The sequence below is a fragment of the Macaca mulatta genome, chromosome 12, assembly GCF_049350105.2.
Source record: "Macaca mulatta isolate MMU2019108-1 chromosome 12, T2T-MMU8v2.0, whole genome shotgun sequence".
Lineage (NCBI taxonomy): Eukaryota > Metazoa > Chordata > Mammalia > Primates > Cercopithecidae > Macaca > Macaca mulatta.
Genome location: NC_133417.1, coordinates 81,691,313 through 81,718,157, shown reverse-complemented (window position 1 = coordinate 81,718,157; position 26,845 = coordinate 81,691,313). Strand labels below are relative to the sequence as shown.

General features: G+C 41.0%; 1 long non-coding RNA gene across 3 annotated transcripts in view; it reads right to left on the bottom strand.

The window, feature by feature from the left end:
• The window catches only part of LOC106992627 (uncharacterized), a 320,901-nt gene that overhangs the window by 25,166 nt on the left and 268,890 nt on the right, over positions 1 to 26,845 (bottom strand). For 2 of the 3 annotated variants that reach the window (XR_013401885.1, XR_013401887.1), the window contains exons 7-8: positions 3,383 to 3,569; positions 2,257 to 2,399 (exon numbers count right to left, since the gene is read on the bottom strand). This is a non-coding gene — a long non-coding RNA (uncharacterized LOC106992627). The remainder of the gene's footprint in view (positions 1 to 2,256; positions 2,400 to 3,382; positions 3,570 to 26,845) is intronic. The other variant, XR_013401886.1, reaches the window with a different exon arrangement.

Here is a 26,845-nt window from a genome sequence, read left to right as displayed (position 1 = left end):
TGTAGAGCACAGTAGCATAAGTCTCTGCTGAGCACAGGTGGAGGGTCAGAATTTGGCTGTTTGCAGAACAACATAGAGTAGTGGCTATTCTGTGTACAACTTTGTATAATCTGATATCCACAAGAGCTCTTGTTTTTGGAGCAAGGAGAGTGTGTTGGTGGTGATGGTAGTGGTTTGTTTTTGTTTGTTGTTTTGCGTAGTTTTGAGATGGGGGCATAGCCGTGGAGAGTTGAAGCCATGATCTAACTGAACTGCTGAATGAGCAAGTGAAGGAGGCAAGGAATGCTTATTGCATCATGCATTATAAGGCACAGTGAATAAGCGAATGGAAAGTTTCATTGAGGCAGTATCTTGGTAATATTCTCCTTTCAGTAGGGCTGGGTTGTCTGCTGGGCTAAATGGGCAGTTGAACAGAGACACCCGCCCCACCCTCACCCCCATTCTCCAGAATCATCAAGAAAGTTCTGTGGGTAGCGACAGTGGGAATGAAACTTACCATCTGCAACTGATCCCCTGGACTGGGTAATCACCTGGTAGGTAGAAGGGTAAGGGAGTCTGAGGGAGCTATTTTCAAGAGACATTGTCACCTGGACCCCAACATGGCCACTCTTGTGCATATCAAAGTATGGCACAGAACTAGGGTGAGGATCATTCTTCCCTACTTCTTTGAGGCACCCAGACAGCTCTGGCTCCTTGAAGACTAGCAAGTTAGGGAGATGTCACCAGTGTTACAAACACTTCGTTCTTACCATAGGCACCACCAGCTGGTGCTACAATGAGGTTCCCTCCAACCTGGCATGAGTGGAGGATCCAGGAGAGGAAGGTGGGGGGCTGATTAAGGACCTGACTGGCAGGCATGTGAGGAGACGAGACACTCCTTGGGGACTCCCAGGAATTCACTGGGAGGCCTTGGCAGGGACGTTTGAGCAGGGTGGGACAAAAGAAAGAAATCTGGGATAATAATGCTAATGGGAGCTCATTTGAATGCACATGCTGATGAGGCCACAGAGACATCCCAGTTGGTTTATGCATGTGTTGAAAGTTAACTGTAGCTGGCTCAATTCCCACTGTCGATACCCACAGAACTTTGATGGGCCTGGAGGATGGGGTGGGGCGGGTGTCTGTCTCTCTCTTCAACTGCACATTTAGCCCAACAGACAGCCCTACTGGAAGGAGAATATCACCAAGATACTGCCTCAGTGAAACTTCCACTGCATCACTTCAGGATGAAAACTCACAGGCTCATAATAATGTTGCCAGTTTACGTTGGTGAGAGTTACCAAAGACATGTAATTGCTCAAGAGAAGTAGATGTATATTAAGAGAGAGAGAAAGGAAGAAGAAAGAAAAGAAGGGGGGGTAGAGAGAGAGAGAGAAATAGAGAAAAGAAAAATCCCAATTAAAGATGTAAAAACTTTGAGATATACAAAGGTTCTTTTCTAACCACTGATAACACCAGTGCCTCTTTTTCCCCCAGATAATATGATATTTAACAGAAAACATAATACATTTATCATCAATGATGTAGAGATTATACCATTTCAGGAACATAGAGATGGAAACGGTCCCTTAATATTCCATGGCCTTGGTATAAAAAGTGAGTCACATCCACTCACAACTCAGGAAATTTCTTGATCTAAGTACATGCTGCACTGCCCACCCCCGCCGCCAAGATGAGATAATAAATTCCATCTGTTACTCTTTTTAATTTTTTTAAAAAAAGTTTTGGTATCATCTGTAGAGTTTAAAATACCAGTGGTTTTATGATTCCCAAAGCAGTTGGTTGTCTGAAAAAAGTCTCACTGTCCCTGGGAAGTCTTCCCAAGAAAGAGAAGTGAAAGATATTACAATTTTAATGTAATAATTGGTCTATATAAGAGAGAAACAGTGATATTTACAACATTGTGAGTGAAAGCTTCTCATTAGAAATTCTCACAGAAGGAATTTAAACAAGTTAAGGGAAAGATGGACTATTAATGAGGGGAAACACTTATTCTCCAGTCAGTCATTCATTTATTCATGCAGTAAATATTAGTTGCGTGCCTACTCTGATTGAAGCCTTGAGCACTATGTTTGATTCTCCCTTCTCAGCTAAAGATGAGAGAAAAGCTCTATATGACAGCCAATCCTCTCATCAATTTAATCTTTCTATTCTTTCAGTTGGTCCAATGTCAATGGGAAAAACTGATTTCTGGCTATGCAGCTTCTGGGAGCAAAGTCAGATAATAAATATAGTTCGGATCATGAATAGGCCTACCTGGCTCCAGCTTGTTGTGCTGGCTCGACCAGCTCATGAGCTCATTTTCCAGCCCTCCCATGCTTCATACTGGGGAAAATGATCCATGGGCTACCCAAGGTGCATTCCAGTATGTCCAAGGAGCATCCACAAAATCCAGTGTCCTTAAGTAGCAAAGAGAAGTGGAGGAGAAAATCAAAAGATGAGCAGGAAAAGGTAATGTGGTCAGTGGGTCAGTATATCTAGCAGGAATCCTACCATATTTTCAGCTGGGGATCTAAAATAGAATTTTTTTTCCCACACTACACCTGAAAAAAGCGATTTTCTCTGGGATGCAGAACCCCTGAATTCTCTGTATTGGTTTCTATGTCTAAATCTCAAATTCCAAACAGGGTTATCATATATGTAGGAGAATAGCTATGTGCATAAGCTCATGGACATTGAATCCCAGCTCTGTCACTCACTAACTCTATGACCCTGGGTAAGGTACTTAACTTCTTTGTATTAACTTTATTTATTCACTCAAGTAACACTAAGATCCTACCATGTGTCCAGGTGCCCTGCTAGGCAGTGAAACAAAAGACACAGGAGCTCTAACCTCAGAACATAACATACTACTGAGAGTACTGAGAGAGACAGCAAAAAAAAAAAAAAAAAAAAAAAAAGAATGCAACAAATGAAAAAAGGATTTTTTTTTTAATGTGTGAAGTGTTATGAAGAAAACAAACAAGGAGCTGAACTGGAGAAAAAGACATTTGCATTAGATAAAATAAGAGGAATCTTTACATAGAAGGATCATAATCTTGGGAATAATATGTTTATGTGAAAATTGGAATAATAACACAGTCTTCATTGGATCATGGTGAGGCTTAATTAGATGATGCATGCAACACATTTGATTTAGTGCCTGGAGTATAGGAAATGTTCAACAAATGTTTATTATTATTTTTTCTATCCTAGGCTAGACTTAACACATAGACTTAGTACATAGTACTAACACATGGTTTTGTACAAAGTAGGCATTTAATGTGTGTTGGTGGTGAGTTATGATGACAGTGTGGTGACATGGTGCCACTCCTCCATCCTATCACTATTCATTGTCTCTGGCAGCATCAAAGGGGCTAAAATTGCACTCTTAGGCACATACCTGTGATAGAAAGGGGTATATCACCTTCTGGGTCCCCAGAGTGGGTCCTTGCAGGACAATATTATTCCAGGCAGAAATCAAGATAACCCTGGTACTGATTTGTGTCTCAGTTGCTCACAGTATAAACAGAAGCCACCAGGGCTGTCCACTCAGCACTTCTTCCCAGGCACAGGAAAAAAAAATATTTCTTTTATAAAAGAAAGAGGAAAGAAGGGCATTTTTAGTCTAGTCTGCAGCTCTTTAGAACATAAACTGCTCAGCCCAGGGGAATTGAAATGGATGAAGCATATGCAAAGTCAGATAATGAATGGAGTTTGGGAGGAAAAGATGATAAAAGAAATTGCTTGTTTTTATTTTTCCATCCATAGTGATTGATAGATGAAAAGTGGTCAGTGGTACCGGTCTCACTGATGTTGAACATTTAGGGAAGAGGGCAGCAGTATCTCTGTGATCTCACAATGAATGGAACAGGATTTATTATTTTTAATTTATAAAATAAAATTTCCAATGGATATAAATCATGTGAATTTCTAGGACTACTACTTATTATACATGAGAAGTAAAACTACCACATTTACTGGTCTGCTGGTAGAATTCAGGAGACATACTTCTACCCTTGAGGATGGTATGTTGGTCGAATTATTAATGAGATGAACTATGGAAAGGGGAAAGAACACAGACTGAGGGGTAGACAATGCCTTCTAGTCCTGGGCTGTCACTCACAGATGTGGGCCAGACATTTGTGTTCTCTGGGCTTCCTGATTTTTGTGCCATGCAGTGGTTACAGGTATGTTGTGATCTAATGAAACTCTGGCCCATGAGGCCTGGGATAAATGAAGTCCTGAGCTGATCATCAGTCCAGGATTCCTTGAAAGCAGTCTGAGGGGATTCTGACAGCATGTCCCATAGTACCTTCAGGTGGCAAATACCACAAGCTTATCTGCAACACACAGAGTGCTGGCAGGAAAGTGCTCCTCACTGTCTGTATCAACAGTCTGCTTCAGTGCACGCTGCTACCTTGTGTGGGCAAGAAATCTGCAGAGATGCCAGAGACTTCTTGTTCCAGGGGCCTAAGGAGCTTGCTATGAGGTCCAAGTCTTGATTGAGTGTGGGAGATGAGGAGATAGGACAGGTGAGACTCCAGCAGGGTAGAGTTCAAGGGCTGCCCTTCACCTCTCTCTTCACATATGCTGGACACTTACACCTGTACTTGCAGTAGCAGCGCCCTTTTTATGGAGTCCATACAAACAGCAGGGCAAGAGCTCCAGCACTGCGAGCACATTCTGCATGTTCAAGCGCCTTTCTATTGAAATACTTGGAATGAAAAAAGTTTGACTGAATTTGAAATCCATTCTCATTATCAAAAGAAATTTTAACATTTACATTGGTCAAAGAAAATAAAAAAGAAAAGCTCAGATTCTTTAAAGAAAGGTAATTTCAACTGTTGTAAATTTTTGAATGACTGTAAAAAATGGTGTTAAATTTTTTATCACCTACTTGTGAGAACAAAGTTTCTCATCAATGGTGACTATCAAGAATTTGAAGAGATCATTAAAAAGACTTGATCAGGACTTGCTTGTAGCCATTTCAAACATAAAACTTGGTATAAAACAGTTATGTACATGGAAGCAAGCTCAACTGTCTCATTAAAATTCTTGGAAAAGATTTTATTTTGAGCTTTTGCACACATTCACTATTCAATATCCATTTCTAATGTTCTTTATTTTTATTATAATAATAAAGTATAAAGAAAATGTAAATGTTTTCACTTTGTTTATATAGGTGTCCTGAAGTCCCCCCCGCCCCCCCGCCAACTTGTATTAGGCCATTCTTGTGTTGCTATAAAGAAATACCTGAGCCTGGATAATTTATAAAGAAAAGAGGTTTAATTGACTCACAGTTCTGCAGGCTGTACAGGAAGCAAGGCATTGGCATCTGTTTGGCTTCTTGGGAGGCCTCAAGGAGCTTTTACTCATGGCAGAAAGCAAAGTGGGAGCAGACATCTCTCATGGCAGAGTGGGAGCAAGAGTGAAGTGGGGAGAGGTGCCACACACTTAAACAACCAGATCTTGTAAGTACTCACTATTGCAAGGAGAACACCAAGCCACGAGGGATCTGCCTCCCACTAGGCCCCACCTCCAACACTGGGTATTACATTTCAACATGAGATTTGGAAGGGACATCTAAACGATATCACCTCTAGTTCATTTCTGTGTGACTGGTGTACAGATATTATGTCATAGTTTGAGTAAATATCAGGACACACACATGTTAATGCTGGTCAAAGAATGCTGGCTTTCTTTGACCCAATCCTACAAGTAACTTGGGCCTCCACTCTCCCACCTGTGAAATGACTGGATTAGATTAAATTATTTCAGTTACTCCAATTTCCAAGTTTCTTTTAACCATCCATGTACTTCTATGCATGTCAAGAATTTACTTCTTATGAAGTTTCATCTTAGTAATTGATCAATGATTTTTTGAATAACTGTAATGCAAAATGGTCTTGCTACAAACCAAAGAAACTTGGTATGCATCACCAGATAGTGGAATCGCATAAACTTTGTGATAAAAGCATTTATTAGCAGGAGAAACTTAGCCAGCACCTTGGCTCCAAAGAACTCAACATGCTATGTTAATGCTACAAGCCTATTTTTTTTCAAGTTAAAGTCCCTGCAAGCGTTTCTCTTGCTCCTCTAAGTTTGGAAAAACACATCAATTTGAAGGAAGCCATGGCATAGTAGTTCCCTTCCCTTTGCATTCAGAGGGCATTGATGATATGGCCTGTATTCATGTTGATCACTTTTATATTCCAACATACCTGCCCACTGATTTCCAGCCATCTCTTTCCACCTTTGAAAACAATCATCTCAGATACCTTTTAATCAGCTTATTTGGAGTTAGAATCCTACCTTACCTACCTTCTCCTCCCCAGTTCCCTGCCCCTCTATGGGCAAACACAATTTTTTTAAGTAAGCCAGATATATTCAACAGTCAAGAGCAGAACAGAACTCTGGTGCAGACCTTAAAATCCACATGCTTTAGGAAGAGGTCTGGGAAAGTATATTTCTGAATATCAGAAAATGTGGAAACAGTAAAGCATTCATTTCAAATGAAAAAATTTAAAATAACTGAGTACACATTACCCTATCAGACATGGACAGCTTTGGCATAGACCATTGAATATGTGAGTGCATAACTCCTCAATGCTTGCAGCTACTCCTAAAATTAGAAATATGTGCAGCCCAGAGAAATTTGAGCAGGAGAAAAAGTGTTATGTACTATGATGCCTCAGACTTGCCCTTTGAGACATGTGGCCAGTCTTTCTAGGAAGATGAGCATCAAAATCTATGTAAAGAAATGATCTAACATTGTCAGCACATTTGTTCCAGGGATTAGCATCAACATCACACAAAATAGGTAATACAGGGTATAAGCAAAAGTTCAGGGTTTGGTCTTCAGGTGAAGGAGATAAAGCAAAAATCAGGAATTAGTAACGACTTAAACAATGAGGTCTCTTGGGTTTCAGCAGGAGCTCAAGTTACATAAATGGACCATTTAGCAAAGATGAAGGACACCATAGAAAACCATAAAATTCAAGAACTGATATTGTAAAATCATAGGAAGAAATCACATTTATTAAGCACCATATGTAGGGCACTGTAATAAGTGCTTTCACACCTTGCAAGCTAAGTATGACCATAGCATCATTCCCCTTTCTAATTGATGAGAAGACTAGGACTAATAAAAATGTTAAGAAATTTGTTACAGGTCATACAGCTGGTAAATGATCAATAGCTGCTAAGCTCAGACTTGGTGTTGACTTTAACCATAAATGTTATGGGTATGTCTATCTCTTGGCTTAATTGAGGGGAAATTCTCCAATATCATAATACCTTCCCTACTGGCTCCATTTAATTCCACAGTTATAGGTAAATTCCTTAAAGTCTTAATGATTTTGTTTTTAAAATTTCTGATCTAAATTCAGTCATCCAAGGTGGGGCCATCTTAAGTAGCTCCCAGGCATTTAATCAAAAGGGACATGTTGCTTAATGAGCTCTACCAGGAAGCCAAGAGCAAGTCCTACAAGGTTGAGGGGAATCTCCTCTGGGTTCTGGGGCTGGTTAGGGGATCACAACACTATGGCACCTTTTTTCCTACACTTTTTGGCTACATACTCTTTGGTTGACTCTTCATATGACAACTTTGTAATATTTATTACAGAGAGCATAGAATAATAACTCAGTTTTTAACATGATTGTTCAAAGTTTGATAGTTTATTGTTGATAGGTTTAAAAAGCACCTTGAGATTCAAACTTATTACTTAAATTCCCTATCTGTGAATTTCCTCTGTAGTTACGTTCCAAGAACAAAAATGCTCATAGGAGAAAGGGTGTTCCTGCAAGTTAGCCACCTATTTCATTATTTGCTGATGGCCAATTAGATGCAGATACAAGGCATAGATGGAGATTAAAATTCAAGGTCTTTTTCAAGGCTCAGGTGCTGTCTGCAGGAGAAAGCAACTACCCCAGCAAGAAGACAAAGTTGCTAACTCAGCCTGGGGGCATCACTGCCCTTGCCTGTCATGATCCAGGGGCTGCTGGTTGGCCTGGTGGGCTCAGAAAATCCTCTCCCTCTGCCTACACCTAATGACAGCTCCTTCTGATAGGCCTGCCATGAGCATCCTGACCCATTCTTACCTTCAGTGATAGGAATCTGAACCAGGTACTGCTCGTTACTACTTTGACCTAGGCTTCAGAGCACCCTGACTCCCTGGCCCCCTTACTACCCTAGGTCAGACCTGGTGAGGAAGAAGTCAGTGAGAATCTGTAACTGGGAACAGGGAGGTGGAGTGAGTGGCTGACCAGCCAGATTAGAAGGTTGACAGTCTCTAAAAGTTTTGGCCTCAGGCAAAAACTGCCAAGGAATTTACAGATACGGCATTGCCAATAAAAGACTGAAGTGAAAAGTAACTTTTTGAAACCAATAATGACCACATTTTGATCAACCACAGTAAAGACTGAATTATGTTTTCCTCTCTAGAAAAAATTATAAAATTGTTATATAAAGAGACAAAGAGTATAAAGGCAAAGATGAAGGGAAACAAGCATTATAGAACTGCAATTAGGTGCTTAATTACCAAAAACATAATGTTACTTTCCTTTCTGATTTTTTTTTTTTAATTCGTGATATTTGTCAGTGTCTTAGTTCATTTACATTGCTATAAAGGAATAATAGGGACTGGGTAATTAAAGAAAAAAGGTTTGTTTGGCTCATGGTTCTGCAGGTTATCCAAGAAGCATGACACCAGCATCTGCTTCTGGTGAGAGCTTCAGGCTGTTCCCACTCATGGTGGAAGAGGAACCAGTTTGTACAGAGATAACAGATGAAGGAAGAAGCACAAGAGATAAAGAGGGGAAGTGCCAGACTCTTTAAAATAAGCAGCTCTTATGAGAACTAATGTAGAGCAAGTACTAACTCATCACTACAAAGATTGCACCAACCATTCATGAGGGATCCACCCTATGACCCAAACACCTCTCATGAGGCCCTGCCTCCAACACCGAGGATCAAATGGAGGAGTCAGATAAATTAAACTATAGCAGTGAGTTTTATAACATTTCTGATTTGATGCAATTTTTTTTTGAAATAAAATTCTCCCATGCATACCTACTTTTTAACTCAACTTTTAAAATTATTTTTCTTAAAGAATAACCCACAAGTTTAAGCTTTAGGTCCCATAAACCTGGATCTATCGTTGGGGCCAACCTTGGAACTTCTGCTGTGACATAAAAGGCCATGCCCAGCATCCTCATGTTTTCAGAGATGGAGTCTCTGTCTAGAGGGATGTTAGAAAAAGGTGCCTGGTACAGTTTCAGGGAAAGAACAATAGACTAGAATGGGACTTCAGTTCTATTTCCAGATTCACCTTGTTCTAATTATGTGCCCTTGGGAAGGAGGCTGTAATCCTCAGGGAAATGGGATTCTAAATAAGAGCCTCTGCTCATCTCACAGGGATGTCTTGCATTAGTATTATAATATAAATGTTAAAATCTTTGAAGGCAGGTGACAAAAAGGTAAATGTCATTGCTACCACTCATTGCATATTTTCCCTGGCTAGCAGCAAACTTCAGAGGTTACTGGTAGCATTTACGTGAAGTTTTATCACCTTCACATCTTGTTCCCACACCAACTTTGAGACAAATTGAAAACTGACACGTTCCTTTCTAAATTTCTCCTAAGTGTTGTTGTTGGTAGTGAAGTTCCTTTTTGTTTCTTTTTCTTTATTATACAGGGGGGAAAAATGTGAAAACACTCATTTCTCTCCTTTTCCCATCTTTTTACCCTTCCTCCTCCACATCCTGTGTTGTCCTCCTACCCCCCTCAACAGCCCAATGCCACTGCCCTCTACTTCCTGTCAGAAACTGCCCTCTACTTCTTGTCAGAAACTACCCTGTACTTCCTGTCAGATACTGACTTCTACTTCCTGTTAAATACTGCCCTCTACTTCCTGTCAGATATTGCCCTGTACTTCCTCTTAGTTATTGAACTGGCCATTGCCCTTGTCCAGCTCCTTCCAGGGTCTTGTGGAAATATCCTGGAATTGGGCTGACATTCCACTCACCTCAACTGATTAAGAGATAATGGAAGATAAACAGAGAGTGGGGCGTGTTCAGATTTGAGGAAGGCTCCATAGTGATGAAACCAAAGTCCTTTGTGTACCTCACTGGTCACCCAGTGAGGTCACTTAGGCTCCTCTGGTACATGAAGAAACTCCTAACCTGTATCCTCTTCCTTGCCACACCCTTACCCCACCCCAAGCTATTTTTGGCTTCTGCTATATGCAGAAAATAAGCAAATAAAAATGGGGAAATAATCTATAAAGTCAATGGCTAATCAGCCACACTTTAATATCCAAGAAAGGAGAATAACACCCTCAAAGGAGTCATCAACCAAAGTGAAGGGCAATGAGTTGGTCCCTTCTGGAAATTTTCTGTATCTCTATAAATTTGTTACTAAAGGTAAATCACCAGTCTGTCTAGCCACATTTGTTAACAATGCATGTAACTCTTAACGGCATCTCAAAAGCATACTTACTCTCAATTTCGCTTCTCATTCGTTTTTATGATGCCAGAGAAATTCAGATTATATAGGCTTTCTTTGTGCTGAGATGGTAATTTTATATCACTGTAGATTAATAGCATTTTTAGTGATATTTGGTATCACTCATTTGTCTCCTATGGTCGTAAAGATATATATTTTTTCTAATTTGGCTTTGCCAACAAATAAAAAATAAGAGTCTTTTTCTGTTGAACGAGCGAAAAAGCCATTCTGATCATGAAGAATTATTCTCTTTTAACATACCCACAATCCACCATCTAATTGTTTTGGTTATTGCAGCAATACAGTTTCTACAAGAATGTGTGTGTGCATGCGTGCATATATACAGTCTGGCCTGCAGAAGATTTTCTTCTTTTTGCTACTTGATCTTTACTTTGAGTTCTCATTACTGAGAACTCTGTTATAGCCTGTTCATCCAGGCACTCCTGTTTAGGAAGATGTAAACTTTCCCTTCCTTTCCCTTCCTCTCCCTTGATCCTAGAGTTTTGCAGATATTTTTACTTTGTGAACATATTGATATTTCTGGAATTCTATTCTGGGAACTGATTCTGCAGTGCTCACAGGAACAAGTACCCATTCCAGGGATGGTTATTATGAAACAGAAAGGCAGTCAGACTTGGTTTAGCTATCAGCTTTTAAGAGCTTCCTGCATCTGCTAAAATGTGCACTGCAAAGTTGCACATAAAATGCTGATTAGTACCTCAGTGCAGATTCATATAATGATCCACTTTCCCTTGGTTTACACCACACTCTCCTAAGTACCTATTCACCTGTTCTATTGGAAAATTTTAATCATCTCTCTGACATTAGCTTGGCAATTTCAGTGGCCACTTCACAATCTTTCAAAGTCTTTCTGCTCCATTTCATTCCTATTTCTTTTCTGCTTGTGTTAATTATTTTTGCAGCCAGCATACGTGTTTGTCAATAATGCATTACATTTTCTATGTGTCAGTTCTTCAGCCCATCAAAGAATCCTGCTTTTACATTCTGAGTCTATTTTCCTCTTTCCCAACTCAGCTCATTTTGCTCTGGGCCTGCCTCTACTCCTCATTCCAAATCCATCAGAAGTTGCATGAAACTTGGTAACTGCAAGGCAGTCCCCAATTTAATTGGGTCTAGTTCTCCACAGAGCATTACCTTTGGGCCTACAGCGGGCTGCAAGTTGTCCAATAGCCTGTACTTCTTTGATAACTGAGGTGCCTTAAATGTCCTCACCTCTGGGATACCCACTTCTGGAATGTGCACAAGACAATTCTCCTGTCTTGAATCAAGGGCCAGGATGTAAGTCCCTCCTCAAGCCCAAGGATCACGTAAATCTGTCCTGACCCCACTAACTTCATTCCCAAACATGATGTCTTTGCTTAATGAAAAAGCCTTCTCTCACTAAAACTCCTAGCACCACTAAAAGAAACTCCTAGCATAGTGGTAGGAACACTCCAAAGCCCTATGAATACTTACACAATTGAATGTGATAAAAACGTTTAGGATCCACAAGCTCCCTGGGTTGTTTTGGAAGTTGTGGAGGGGATGAATGTTGCTCAGTTTTAAAATATCAGTACCGTTCTTCCCTCTGTCCCAGCATAACCTATTCTTGGGAATTTTCTAATGGTTACCACTTCCTTTTTCATGATTAGTGTCAACGTTAGCAACAAGCTGTTATAATTCCAAGACTCTTCTTTTGCAGTTGCTTCTGAGAATCACTGACTAGTTCCCTCTCACAGGCCAAGGAAACACCATTTTAAGAGAAATCTACTTCTCAGAATGAATGCTCCTTTGGTGAAGGGAAGTTTCTTGTTTTGCTTTTGTTTAGAATTCCCTCCAGGGTTACACACATCCTGTTCTAATTCCCTGGCTTCTTGGGGAAACACTCAGGCCATGACAGGAAGAGAAGGGACACAGGCCCCAAGCCCGTGGACAGGGAGATGGCATGAGGTGCCTCTGCATCTGGGCTGCCCATTTTGTTTTCTTGTTGCCCCACGTTAGTCATTCACGTGCACCGGAATCGTCCGAGTCCCACACACTGACCCTTGGTAAGATTCCATTTCTTACTTCCCTTAACTATGACTGTCATTTGCCAGCTCCTTCTGATATTTTTAACTGCTTGCCATCACTTGGAAGTCCTTCATCTCCATGCTGAAAGAGAGTGCTGGAAATGTCTGGGCAGGGCAAACAGAAATGTGGGAAATGAGAGTGTTAGGAGGAGCAGGAATACAGACTTGGATTGGCAAATAATACTAATGCCAATCCTGCATGCTTAAGGCGTGTAGGTAATCAGAAATTTCTTTCATTGTTAGCCCTTTTCTAATAATCACTACAGATGATAATTTTCTTCTAACTATCCCACAAAGAACATTGCTTTTTAACTGTTGTTCTGCCTACTCTCTAGCAGTCATGCTAATAAGCAAAGGAACTGGCAAAGACCTGCTAAAGGGACAAGAAGAAAGGGAAAATGAAGTCATGATTTATTCATCATTCAGATATTCACCTCATTATTTGATCTACTAATAGAAAATTGAGGCTTTTTCCTCTCTTGTGGGTATCCTATCTTTTTATTTTTAGATCTTCTTGGAAATATCTTCCTGAAACTTGAAGATCCCCTCTAGATATTATTTTCCAGGATGAAAGGCCTCTAGCGGAGTCTTTAATGTGCAATAATGAGGAGATGAAATATTATTGTGTTTCCTCTGGACTCTTATATTTGAACTTGATCCAGGATTGACATTGGGCAGCTCACCTTTCCCACATCATGGTCAGCTTTAAGTCAGGCTAAGAAATTACCTTCCCTGGCCACTCCCTGCTTTGTCCAGTTAAATAAAAATGAATTTTTAATTTTGTTTAGTTAACTAACTCCATGGGCCAAGGTAAGCTAAAGAAAAGTAGATGTATGAGAGGAAACGTTGGCAAATTCTCTGTACTTATTTACAGTACAGGAAAGATCCATAATTAACCATGCTTTGGGAAAATACTTTCTTGGAATGGGTCACAGTGAAGGGTTTGGTTTAAAAAAAAAGTTGAGGGTTGGGGCTCCTACATCACATCCTCTGCTACATGTTTTAAAAATTAAGATTTCTGTAATTTTTTTAAGAAATGAAGGCTTCTATAAAATTCATGTAATTTTAACCAGGGATAATCTCACTCAGTTTCCACAGGTATGAAATGGGGATTATAATAGTACCTTTTCTTGGGCTTTCTGGGACTACTTTATATAACATTTAGAAGAGTACCTCTGCAATTATCATGCTGTACACCTTGAATGTATACAATTTTTGTGTCAATTATACCTCAATAAAGCTGGAGGGAAACCCTCATTTCCATAGTAAAAATAAGTACCTAGGCACACAGCTCATATTCTAGTCTATAATTCTATAAATGTTAGCAATTATTATTATTATCAACTAATAAAATTCCCAATTACCCTTATACCATATGACCCATTGGGGGAGAGGACTAATAGTCCATGAATAGTATGGAATCTGCATGAACAGAGTTTTAGAAACTTTTGTTTTCATTGCTGCATTTTAAAATAGATAGCTTTTCTTCTCTGATAAGTAATGTCCAATATTACTTTAAAATGGGAAGACCTGCCTGTAACACCCGTCCTTCGTTCCTGCAAGGCAACAATGAGCTAGAGCTGAAGGGCCTTTTTAGAGGGCGCGTCTCACCAGTTTGCAAAATCCCCCAGCGTCCTCCAAGCAGCCACTTGGCTCATTTACGCATCTGCATTTCCCTCTCCTGGTCTTATGCTCAACCAAGTATTTTTATAGAGGCTCATCTCTCTTGTTTTACACGAACAATGAGACAAGAGGTTAGGCAATACTATCTATATTTTACAGTTGAGAAAATTAATAAAAGGTTAAAGGAATTTTATAATGGTGCACAGTGAGTCACTTGGGACAGGGACTAAAATCCAGACCACCCTCATCTCCAATATTGTGCTGCTTCCCAAACCATGTGAACAAACTCCTTCCTCAAATTTCATTAGAAATGATTTGTCCTCTGTCAATTGCATCCGGTGTTCTTTGCTATGATTTTAAGCAGCAGGACAACATGATGCGCCAGTTTTAAATAGCAAGTTAAAATGTGACCTAAGGTGTTTGAGGCAGCGTCCTCTCCACTCTACTAATAATCAGGGCAGTTTCTAATTATTTGCATGGAAGTTGGCTCCCAAGATAATTCAGTGTCCGTGTGGCTCCATTTCACCTCTACTTATTTCCATTACCTTGCATATTAGCTATGTCAAGTTGATGGGCCTGCTGTTCCCCAGGGTGGCTATTATAAATACTGGTGCTACAGTGAAATGCTTCCAGTCTTCTGGAACCTTGTTTGAACTAAGCAAGTTCTCCATAATGATCATTAATGATGTATTGCTTGCATAAAAATGTTGGATATTAATCTTTTGTTTACTTTCTTTATGCCACCAGACTTTTAAAATGTTCTTTGTAATGTGAGTTAACTGATGACCAGGAGTAGCTTCTCCATTGGGGACTGGATGACTTTTTATAGCTGACAATTTACTATGGCAGGTAAAGGAGCTATCTTAGACCCCTGCCTGAAAAATCCACTTCTCTTGGCACATATGGCTGCCTAGAGCTCTTGTAGCTAAAATAGCATTAATGCCTATGTACAAAACCTCATCTGAGTCTCTTTTTCAAGTCTGCAAAGACTGCTGCCTAAGTGTCATAAATTTGGAACGGGAGCATGTTTCATGCCAAGAATTTCCTGCAAGGTGACTAGGATGAGTCTAGTCACCAACCCTTGAAGGAGGGGCATCGTGGGTGCTGGATAAATTATGTTCCTTTCTCACAGGACCTAGATTTGGTCCATGCTGATGAGTGTGAGAGTTCATCTCTGGTCTGGATCCTTCCACAAATTCCCTTCTGTTGAGACCCAGATTTCAAGTGCTAGATTAAATCTAAGAGAATCCTCTAAGGCTTAAGATAAGCTTTTCTTCCAATTTTGAATTGGATTGGGAGAAATGCCTGCAGTTTGGTTTAGTTTGCCCTTATATCATGGGACTGGACTAGAAATAGATGTGCATATGTACAGGAAATGATGATACTCTCTGTGGTACAACATCACTGAGCTTGAGCTCAAGAACATGATAGACCTGGATTTGAATCCCTGCTTGCCACCTACTAGCTATGAAACTTTAGGAAGGTTTCTTAAACTCTCTTTAAGATTTAGTTTTCTGGCTAGGCATGATGGCTCAGGCTTGTAATCCCAGGACTTTGGGAGGTCAATGCCAGCAGATCACTTGAGGTCAGGAGTTCGAGACCAGCCTAGCCAACATGGTGAAACCCCATTACCATCAGAACTACAAAAATTAGCTGGATGCCTGTAATCCCAGCTACTTGGGAGGCTGAGGCAGGAGAATTGCTTGAACCCAGGAGGCAGAGGTTGGCAGTGAGCCAAGATTGTGTCACTGCACTCCAGCCTGGGCGACAGAGTGAGACTCTGTGTTGGAAAAAAAAAAAAAAAAAAAAAGATTTAGTTTTCTGTTTGTTTCATAGGAATGCTAACAGTAGTCACTTCATAGGATTGTTGTGAGGATTAAATGACAAGATATATATAAAACATTAAGCCCACAGTACAGTACAAAGCAAGTGCTCAGTACAAAGTACAAAGGTGTAATATTTATTTTATTATTATTATCATTTGAACCCACATAGGTCTCAGCTGTATAGAGTCCCTTTCTAATTTTACTCATCCTGAAAAAGAGAGGGTGTTTGCTAGGCTGTCGCCATGTGTCTATTCCTGCACTACCTGCCGTTGTGATCAGCAGTTAGAATGTAATAGAGGTAAAGAAGATCTTGCTGGATTTAGTTATGAGCAGGATGAGGAAATGGCCCTATGCCAAAACTATAAATTTACCAGAAATCTCTTATAGTAAGGAATGCACATTAAAATATATTAGAAGCAGACATGCTTATGACATGTAAGCTCTTATCTGAGGAAGGTGTGGAGCAGCTCTTGGGTAAACATAGACACTAAAGCCACCAAGGTGGGGATGACATGGTCTGGGGACACAAGGAAGTTTGTTAGGACCATGGTTGTCAATGCAATTGCCACTGTCCTTCAAATTCTTATCCTCTCTCAAAGTACTTTTTATTGTATTGTATTTTTTTGAGACAGGGCATTGCTCTATCACCCAGGCCGGAGTACAGTGATGCAATCACAGCTCACCATGGTCTGAGCCTTCCAGGCTTAAGCAATTCTCCCACCTTAGCCTCTCAAGTAGTTAAGACTACAGGCACACAGCATGGCATCTGGCTAATTTTTCTATTTTTTTTTTTTTTTTTTTGGTAGAGACAGGGTCTCATGATGTTGCCCAGGCTAGTCTCAAACTCCTGGCCTCAAGTGATCCACCTCAGTTTCCCCAAAAATGTGCTGGGATTATAGGTGTGAGCCACCACTCCAGCCATGGATACCTATGGCAATGTTTGCTGCCATCATCCTATTCTTGTTCTAATTCATCCTTCCACACTGCTGCCAGAGTGAGATTTATAGAACACAACCCTAAATCATGCCATTTCTCTGCTTAGTGGTCTTAGCTGGTCCCCATTGCTTACCCAATTAAGTTTAGTGGTCAGAATCCAAAGGATAATCCCTTAAGCCTATGCACTATTGTCAATCCCTTGATCCCTGAATCCAGAGGAAGTTGGTGGTCCCACACTAGAGGACAGTGCTAGGAAGAAGCTGGAAAACTCAAGGAATGCTTTTCACCACATCCTCTAAGCATTCCTCCAGGGGTCTGATTGAAAAAAGCTTAAGGGAAAGACACATACGAGTTTTCCCCTCTTGACTGGAGATTAAATACCTTCATGACTAGGAAATGTTTGTTGCTTCATATACCTGAAAAGCTGTTCAATCCCTGTATTAGTCCATTTTCACACTGCTGATAAAGACATACCCAAGACTGGGCAATTTACAAAAGAAAGAGGTTTAATGGACTTACAGTTCCATGTGGCTAGGAAGGCCTCACAATCATAGCAGAAGGCCAAAGGCACTTCTTCCATGGTGGCAGCAAGAGAGTTGTGCAGGGAAACTCCCATTTTTAAAAACATCAGATCTTGTGAAACTTATTCACTATCATGAGAGTGGCACATGAAAGACCTGCCCTCATGATTCAGTTATCTCCCACTGGGTACCTCCCACAACACGTGGGAATTATGGGAACTACAAGATGAGATTTTGGTGGGGACACAGAGCCAAACCTTATCATTCCACACTTGGCCCCTCCCAAATCTCATGTCCTCACATTTCAAAACAAATCACACCTTCCCAACAGTCCCCAAAGTCTTAACTCATTTCAGCATTAACCCAAAAGTCCACAGTCCAAAGTTTCATCTGAGACAAGGCAAATCACTTCCATCTATGTGCCTGCAAAATCAAAAGCAAGTTAGTTACTTCCTAGATACAATGGAGGTACAGGCATTGGTTAAATACAGCTGTTCCAAATGGGAGAAATTGGCCAAAACAAAGGGGCTACAGGCACCATGCGAGTCTGAAATCCAGCAAGGAAGTCAAATCTTAAAGCTCCAAAATGATCTCCTTTGACTCCATGTCTCACAACGAGGTGACACTGTTACAAGAGGTGGGCTCACACAGCAGTGGGCAGCTCTGCCCCTGTGGCTTTGCAGGGGACAGTGCCAACTCCTGGCTGCTTTCGTGGGCTGGTATTGTCTGCAGCTTTTCCAGGCACACAGTGCAAGCTGTCAGTGGATCTACTTTTCTGGGGTCTGAAGGATGTTGGCCCTCTTCTCACAGCTCCATTAGGTGGTGCCCCAGTAGGGAGTCTGTGTGGGGGCTCTGACCCCACATTTCCTTTCTGTATTGCCCTAGCAGAGGTTCTCCATGAGGGCCCTAGCCCTGCAACAAACTTCTGCCTGGACATCCAGGCATTTCCATACATCCTCTGAAATTTAGGCAGAGATTCCCAAACCTCAATTCTTCACTTCTGTGTACCTGCAGGCTCAACACCATCTGGAAGCTGCCAAGGCTTGGGGCTTTCACCCTCTAAAGCAACAGCTGTACCCTGGCCCCTTTTAGTCATGGCTGGAGCAGCTGGGATACAGGGCACCAAGTCCCTAGACTGCACACAGAAGAATGACCCTGGGCCCAGCCCATGAAACCATTTTTTCCTCCTAAACCTCTGGGCCTGTGATGGGAGGGCTGTTGCAAAGGTCTCTGACATGCCCTGGAGATATTTTCCCCATTGTCTTGGTGATCAAAATTCGGCTCCTTGTTACTTATGCAAATTTCTGCAGCCAGCTTGAATTTCTCCTCAGAAAATAGGATTTTCTTTTATATTGCATTGTCAGGGTACACATTTTTCAAACTTTTATGCTGTTTCCCTTTTAAAACTGAATGCCTTTAACAGCACCCAAGTTACCTCTTGAATGCTTTGCTGCTTAAATAAGTTCTTCTGCCAGATACCCTAAATCATCTTTCTCAAGTTCAAAGTTCCACAAATCTTTAGGACAGGGCAAAATGCCACCAGTCGCTTTGCTAAAACATAACAAGAGCCACCTTTGCTCCAGTTCCCAACAAATTCCTCATCTGCATCTGACACCACCTCAACCTGGACCTTGTTGTTCTTGTCACTATCAGCATTTTCATCAAAGCCACTCAGTAAGTCTCTAGGGAGTTCCAAACTTTCCCATATGTTTCTGTCTTCTTCTGAACCCTCCAAACTGTTTCAACCTCTGCCTGTTACCCAGTTCCAAAGTTGCTTCCACATTTTTGGGTATCTTTTCATCAGCACCACTCTACTGTTACCAATTTACTGTATTAGTCCATTTTCACACTGCTGATAAAGCCATACCTGAGACTGGGCAATTTACAAAATAAAGAGGTTTAATGGACTTACAGTTCCACATGGCTAGGGAGGCCTCACAATCATGGCAGAAGGTGAAAGGCATTTCTTACATGGCAGTGGCAAGAGAGGGGGCTTGTGCAGGGAAATTCCCATTTTTTAAACCATCTAATCTTGTGAGACTTATTATCATGAGAACAGCACAGGAAAGACCCACCCCATGATACAATTATCTCCCACTGGGTCCCTCCCACAACATGTGGGAATTATGGGAGCTACAAGATGAGATGTGGGTGGGGACACAGGGCCAAACCATATCCCTAATATTGATTCTGGGGTCTTCCAGAAGAGTCACTACAGAGGACTTGGGACTCAGCTCTTCCAATTGATTACCTTCTCTTTTTGGAATGATGTCTTCCTCTCTTCTGCCTCCATGCCTCTGACTTACTAGTCTTCTGCTTTTTCTTTAAATGCATGCCTGATTATCTGATGGGCATAATCTGTGTGATTCATAGGGAAGCCTCAATTACATATGGCTTTTTAGTGTTCCATTTGTAAACGGGAGTTGAGACTGCTCACCTTCAGAGTTTTTAGAAAAACTGAGTTGTCCCTTGACAATTACAAAAACAACTATTTTTTCAAACCTAAGGGGCTTCACTCAAAGTCAATACAGGTAATTTGGCTGAGGTAGCAGGTACAGGTCCTCTTGTTCTTCCCCCAACTGTTTTCAATTTCTTGGCTCCCACATCAGCAAGCTAGAGGACTCTGCCTGTCTGCTGGGAATTTAGGAGATTGCCTGGGAAGGTCACTGTGGTAATGATGGTAGCAGCAGCCTTTCTCTAGCCATTACACTTCACTCCAGATGTGGCTATCATTATATGACATGTTCCCATTTAAATAACCGAAACCAAGAAAGATACATTATGTTCAGCTCTTCCCCAATACTTATCTCAAAAAGAAGTATAGTTTGGGAAAACATTAATATTTTTAAAATCAATGATCTCTGTGCATTGAGATTTACCTAACTGACACAGATCAGTAAACTTTTGGCCTCTGGTTTTGGATTAAGCCAAAGCATCTTGGCTTATGGCATACAGAAGACACCAGGAAGCCTGAGGGTCCTCTGACAGAGTTAACTGCTCTAGTACCAGCTACCTGTCAGAGGCTTTATTTACCTCAATTTATAAAATACTTTGTTTTAAGCATTCACTGAAAATGGGTATGTCAATTCCATATCATGGTAGGCATTTCATGAAGACACAGAAAATAACTTTTAATATTTCTCCTTATCAAAGAAGAGGGTTTGTGAGATAGTAAAAATTCTCCAACTCCTTGCTAGAAATGAAAAAACTCAATGAGAAACTCAATCTTTCTACAAACAAGATTCCCATCTCTACAACCATTAGCTTCTAAGTCCTATCAGTTAAGAATCTAACAAAACATTGGTTTCTAAAATTATTGACCTATGTTTCAAATCAGTTTTTTAAATAGAAAACTATTTTACTCCCATCACCCTTGTTGGGCACTGGAGATGGCTTGAGAAATGCCTGCCATCAAACTTGTACTCAGCAGCATATTTCCTATTAAATTAGCAGTGTAAAAAACAAAAATAGAAGTTAGTCATTTCCTACAGCCCCTAAACCACTTTATTCTTCCAACAGAAATGTTGCAGCACATTACTCCAAAATGTAGACTAGGACCCTTGGGTATTTTACAAGTGAACAATGGCTGAGTCATTTAATTTAAGAAACACAGCTAGCTAAGCACTTATTTATTTGAGCAAAAACTTCAGAGGGCTTTTATCATGCTTGCACAAGATCCAGATATCTGAAGACTCTGTAAATCCATAAATACCCTCTGGCATGATGGGCCATTATGGCTCTTAAAGACTCATTGCTGTCTATAGGATCAAACACGTGCTTCATGTGGAAGCCAGGGAGGAAGATTTATATGTTGACCATTCCAAATCACATCTCTATTTAAAACTCACTATCTTGGGAAAGAACCTCAAACTATTTTTGCCTGCTGGTATGCAACATTAAGTTCCCTGCAGAGAGTCCTAGGAACATTTCAATTCCCTAAGCTCACATCTGTACACACCTGCAACCAAATCTCTTCCCTTTTTTTTTCTCCCCGGGAGATGGAACTCAGCCTAGCAGATAAATCTCATGGGCTCAGACCTACTACTTAACTCAATTTTCACCAGAGTCACATAAATCACTTAATCTTTTGGAGAGATGAGTGTTGGAATGAAGAGCTAAATTTCTTTCCAAAGGACGTTTGTGTTTTGCTCATGACCAGAAGGAGAAGCAGGGCAGTGCCACCTCATTAAAGAAACAGAAGGAGCTTCTAGAAGCCGGAAGTGTTAAGCAATGTCATGTGGGCAGGAAAGGTTAGAGAGGATAAGAACTCTGAAAAGAACCTTGGGTGCCAACCTTTTCCCATTTCTCACTCCAACGGGTCATTTGGTCTTGTTGATTTTACCTCTACCATGTTTTCAAACTTGACCCCTCCTTTCCATTGGTTCCCTGTAGCCTCAGTCCAGGCCATCATCATCTCAGTTCTCTGTTTGCTCCACGTTGCTGACAGCAATATCTCTGTTATCTGTACAACTGATTGTATGTCAAGCCTGGTCCTCCTCAAATGGAAAGTGTTTCTTCCACTATCCTGTCCTCCCCACCACCAGACTTCCTGTTGTTTCCTGAAAGCACCTCAGCTCATTCCTATTCCCGTCTGCTTAGAACATCCTCTTAAATCCCTGCCCTCACTGTTGAAGTTCTAAGCTCCCAAGAAGCCACTTCAGCCCACCCAGTGGGAATTCAGAGCTCTTGCCTCATGTCATATCCTCAAAGCACCATTTTCATAATATTGATCTCCTGCCTTGTGCTATATTTATTGGAGTACATCTGCCTTTTCCCCACATGTAAACCCTCCAAGAGCAGGTATCAAATCACCCAATGCTTTACATAGAGCCCTATATGTAGCTGATACTTAGTAAATATGCTTGGAATAAAGGTGTATGTGTACACAGGTAAGTGGATTTGGCAATTGATTTTTGAGAGAAGAGAGTTAGTGAAGTCAAAGAGATAGAACTCAGAATTCAAGAGAGTAAGGTGAGAAAGGGGAGTGAGAAACTAGAGGTCTCTTGCAGAATGTTATGAAAATATTCTATGCATCTGTGGAGTTTGTATGTATGGAGATTGTTCTCATGTACTACTAGCTTCTTTCTTCCTATTTCTTATCTGTACCCTAGACAATTCAATTTCTTATTCTTTTATCCAGCACTGAGTTGTTAGCTATAGCAAGGTCTTTGCTGATCTCTAAGCCTCACAAATCTCAGATTTGTTTAGTTAATGGTATTGGCATGGAAATATTTCTACAGCCTGGTTTCTGGTTCATCCTACATTACTCTGCTGGTGCATTCTGACACATCAGCTATTTTTTCAATCATTTTTATCTTCAGAACATTCTGAAATTATCTCTAGGTCAATTCAAGTTTCATATTTTATTACATTCTTATTTTCCCTGGATATTAAAATGTATTTTACTCTGTCACCTTAAAAAAAATGAATACCAGCATGTGATGTTGTTTAAGGCCTTATGAACAGGTTTCTCTTTGCTCCTCAATGTCACCACTTTTCTACAAGCACAAAACCTTCCCATTTGTACCATGACATGTTGAGACCCTGTAGAACCTCTGGTGTCTAAAGACCTTCAATTGGCTTTGGCAAAATCTCTGGGGTCAAAACCCAGATTGTCCTGACTTTGGTTTGCATACTAATAGCCAACATTTACCCACAGGGCCCCTTTCCCCACTTCCCCTGTCTTTATACCCACATGTAGCATAATAGCTGTAACCCACCTTTTATGGCACCCAACAGCTACTGGGTAAGCACCCATGCAATTCTCATCACTTATTGCCACCAGGCCAACTTCTAGAATGGTCTCTGATTTGCTCTCCCACACCCACCACTTGCCTCTGCTTATCCCAAAAGATTCCTATCCCTTGGCCGAGGATCCTTAATGATGGAAAATCTTGCGACATTAGGTGAAGAGTGGATCCAATCTAATTTCATTTCTCACCACCTGTATGTCCTCAACCCCCATTGTGCCTTCCCCTATTTTTTCTTTTATATGCTTTCTGATGCTTTTCTATGATGCTCCAAAGAGAATCTCATTTCCCTGTGCTCCTCTCTACAGCTCTAGTTCATTCATCCTTGCCTACAGAGCTATTATTTGTAACAATAGCTAAAAATGATTGAGTCCTTACTATAAGCCAGGCCATGTACTTTTATGTGGATTGTCTCATTGATTCTTCATGATAGTTTTATAAGGAAAGCACTACTATTTTCATGCCCACTTTATAGAGTGGAGAACTGAGGCTTAACCTGCCCGAGGCTGCACAGCTGGGAAACAACAGCCGCAGGAGTTTGGTGCATTCACTCTCTTTTTCCCTATCATGCTCGAAAGCCTTGTTTGCTGGAAGCTGGGTACTGCTCACGGATTGTTCATACAGCAGGATACTTTGGAGATGTTGACATCTTGCATCCAGTCCACTAAGTACCAGTCAGCCTCCCTGGCAGAGCGCCTAGTGACAGCTGCCATGGAAACGACCTTTCTCCACACCTGCTCAGACTGCATCCATCTAGGTGAGGCTCCTTGGAACCTAGGCTAATTCTGATCTGATTCCCTTCCTTCTGAAAACTCCACCCTCAGGTGACATGCCAACTGGCATCGGCCAGAAAGCAGCCACCTGTAGCCCAACCTGCCCTTGGAGAAACAGCATTGAAACAAACTTGTACAGTTCATACCAAGAACTCCTTCCCCCACATACTTCTCCCTCATAGCTTGCATAGAACTACCAATGCCATTCTCCTGCCCTTGCCTGCAACTTCTGCTTATAGTGCTGATTAAGAACTGATGAAAAATCTGAATATAGTAAAGAGCAAATACAGACACAAAGATTTTTCTCACAAATTCTTCCCTGTCATCTTTTCCTGCCCTTCACTTAGACCATTCTCTGACATGTATTACTTGTATTTCTTCAAATGAAATGTTTGTAACTAATTGAAGTTGTCTGAAATATTTCAGAGTAAATAAAACAAAGTTATGATTGCCATCCTCTTGACCAGTACTGTGTATGATATAAAGAGCCAAATACCAGACTGGTTTTAGCTCCAGCTTAGCTTTGAACTTCAATTTTTTGAATGTTTCTTCTTGGTGAACCCCAATTGCCACCATTGCCAACGCCCTCACCTAGAATCCCATCAGAAAGGTTTTGAAGAAGAAAAGTTACTAGATTCTGATTTTTTGGGGGTATTATGATCCTGAATTTTAAAAACAACTTCCCTGTTGATGTCCTCAGAAATTCTTGACATATACATCAGGTTTTAGAAGCTAAATGGTTTTTTCTAATTTTTTTTCACCAACTGAATATTATCATTGACATATTCTTTATTAATAGAGCTCAGCACCCAAAACCACATTACCTAGAGATTCAGCATCACTGTTTTTGTGTGTCTATGTCATTGTTTTCACAATGTGTCCTCTGAAATATGAACACTTGGGCATGCAATGCTGCCATGCTCTTTTCCTGCAAGGTGATGGGTGGAAATGGGGCAGAGATGGTTAAGCCTTGATAGTGGTGGTGGAGGCGCTGATCAAGGAAGAACAAACCTGGGCATTTGTGGACAGCAGGATAGGATGGGCTGGCTTAGGAGAAGGGGACAAAGTGGATGAAGGAAGGCAGAAGGACTGAGGAAAACCATGGTGGTGGGGAGACCGGGTCAGTGCCCAACAGAGCTCCAGAGTCCAGGGTCCACCCTCTCCACATCCACCAGCTGGGCCTACTGATTTGTTCTTTTTGGCTCTCTTTCTTCTCCTAGTCATCAATTCCTCTTTCACTCTTGCTGCAGTTGCACTTTTCCCTTCTCCCAGACCTCAGCTTCGGCTTTGCCAGTGGTGCCCTTTTGTCCTTGCTCCTGGCTCCAGAGCTCCAGGTGTTACTGTTGCCAAAAGCTACCAGCTTTGGGGGCTGTGATTGAATTTCTATTTTCAACATGAGGGAACAGGAGGTTTGGAGTCTCTGTTGGGCTGGAGTTTGAAATGTGAACTCCTGAGCTGTCTTCTGGGTGCCAATCTGCATTTATTACACATCTGAGCAATGGTGGTAGTGTCCCGTGTCATTTAGTTGCCCTTTAGTATTGAGAGTATATGCTCTTGTGCAACAGAGGGTGAACCTGTAATAAGGGCCTGGAAGATGTATCTGGATGCATTGGTTTGTGGAGTGAATAGGAGGGAGTGAAAGTATTAATAAGCTGTGGGCTGTGTCAGGGCAGCCACTTGGTCCCTCTATGCATCTCTCCACACCCAGCTTCAACCATAAGCATGGGCCCAATCACTGAGTTAGAATTTACTGAAGACAGGAATGAATGAATGAGTGAACAAATTAATAATGCTGCATGGAAACAAAGAAGGACAGGAACGTGAAAGTAAAGGATTGCTTTGTCCGAAAACCATACAGGCAGTAAAGGGCACACGTCTTCCTGGCACTCGGGGAAGCCGCACCGCCAGCAGCAGCTCTTGGGAGCTAGGACGCTGCACAGAAGGTATGGGAGCATCTAAACAGGCTGCACTGCTTGATGGCTTAAGATAAATATTCATACTTAATACTGGTTCTAGGGTATGAATTTTTAGACTATAATTCTTTAAAATTTATTATAGTTTTAAACTTAATTGGGTGAAAATATTTATTGGTGGGGGAGGGGATGCAATTACCCAATTATCAAAGCTAGAATGAATCCTAGGAGGGACACTAAAACTATCTTTAAGTACTGAGAGGATTTTATTACAGCAACTCTTAAAACAATAATGAATGTTATGTGTTCCTCAGCCATTTTTACAACGGAAGAGAAGCACATCATTTTCAAACAGAAAGCAGATTTGCGTCTGTGGAGGAAGAAGCAAGAAATGGCTCCGTGCCAACAAATCCTCCTCACAAACCCCCACCACTAAAAAAATCACTTTTTCTTTGAATGTTAAGAAAAAGGAGGAGTGGGTGGAGAGGGAAACTCTAGTGAAACGACAGACAATACAACGGAGATGTGGGAAATAGCATTAAAAATATGTTGGCATTTTCCCAAATGGGGAGTGCTGACAAGTATAATCCTATTACTCAAATCATATCAGCAATTAGATAAATGAAATAAAAACAAGATCTCGTGTGACCAGAGTGGCTATTTGTCCACCGACTTTCATTGCATTGAATCAATCTGTACCCCCCAAAATGGGACATAGTAGAAAACATTGTTAAGGAGGCTTTTAAAACACATCATCGAGATTACAGCACCTTTTAAAATAAACAGCACTGAATAGCAACACAGGTAAAATGTCATTGTAAGACGGGGTTCTGATATTCAACGGCGTGCTTTATGGCTTTCCAGTGTGTGATAAAATCTGTTCACCAGATGTACTATATGTCTCCTGTGTAGCATACTTGAGCATCCTGTAGGCCTGAGGCACATTTA